The sequence below is a fragment of the Pygoscelis adeliae genome, unplaced genomic scaffold (assembly GCF_000699105.1).
Source record: "Pygoscelis adeliae isolate BGI_AS28 unplaced genomic scaffold, ASM69910v1 Scaffold157, whole genome shotgun sequence".
In the NCBI taxonomy this organism is placed as follows: Eukaryota; Metazoa; Chordata; class Aves; order Sphenisciformes; family Spheniscidae; genus Pygoscelis; species Pygoscelis adeliae.
In genome coordinates this window covers 264,013-264,674 of record NW_008825107.1, presented here as the reverse complement: position 1 = coordinate 264,674, position 662 = coordinate 264,013, and positions in this window count along the sequence as shown.

The window sequence follows — 662 nt, the reverse complement described above, 5'->3', positions numbered from 1 at the left end:
CCGGTCCCAGTGCAGTCTGCCCCTGCCAGACAGCTGCTGCATGGGCGGTCACTGGCATGTGGCTTGGGGAAATGCTCTGGGTGTTTCAAGAGACGTGGCAAGCTTGTTTTTTTACAGGGATCTCATTTCTCCCATGGGATCCTTGTGGACTGGGGCAGGAGACAACACCAGCTACTGTACCCAGTACTGTGTGCCAGGACTGGCACCGCTGCAGCTGTCCTGCCCCGGGAGCACCATGGCCCTCAGCCTTAGCACCATCAGAACAGACCGACCGGGGCAGCAGCATGTCCCAGGGACATCAAGGGACATGGACGTGCCCCACAGCACCCCTAGGTGAGGCACCTCAGTGGCAGGAAGCCCTTGTCAGAGCCGGCCCTGCCTCAGCGGCAGTCCCTGTGCCCCATGGCTGCGTGTGGCACGAGTGATGGCCAGGACAGGGTCCCTATCCTGGGGCCTTTGGGGTGACATTAACAGCTTGTCACAACTGAGTTGTTGTTTCCTTAAGTTGGTGCAATCTTTTAGCTAAGATACTGTGGACAACTCTTCCCTAATCCTCTGTCCGTGCTTGTTACCTATCAGGTCTATTTTTTCTTTTAAAACGAACCCAAGAGTTTTATTTTAACTCAGATCAACATTTCTTATGTTTATGTATAGGTTTTTAC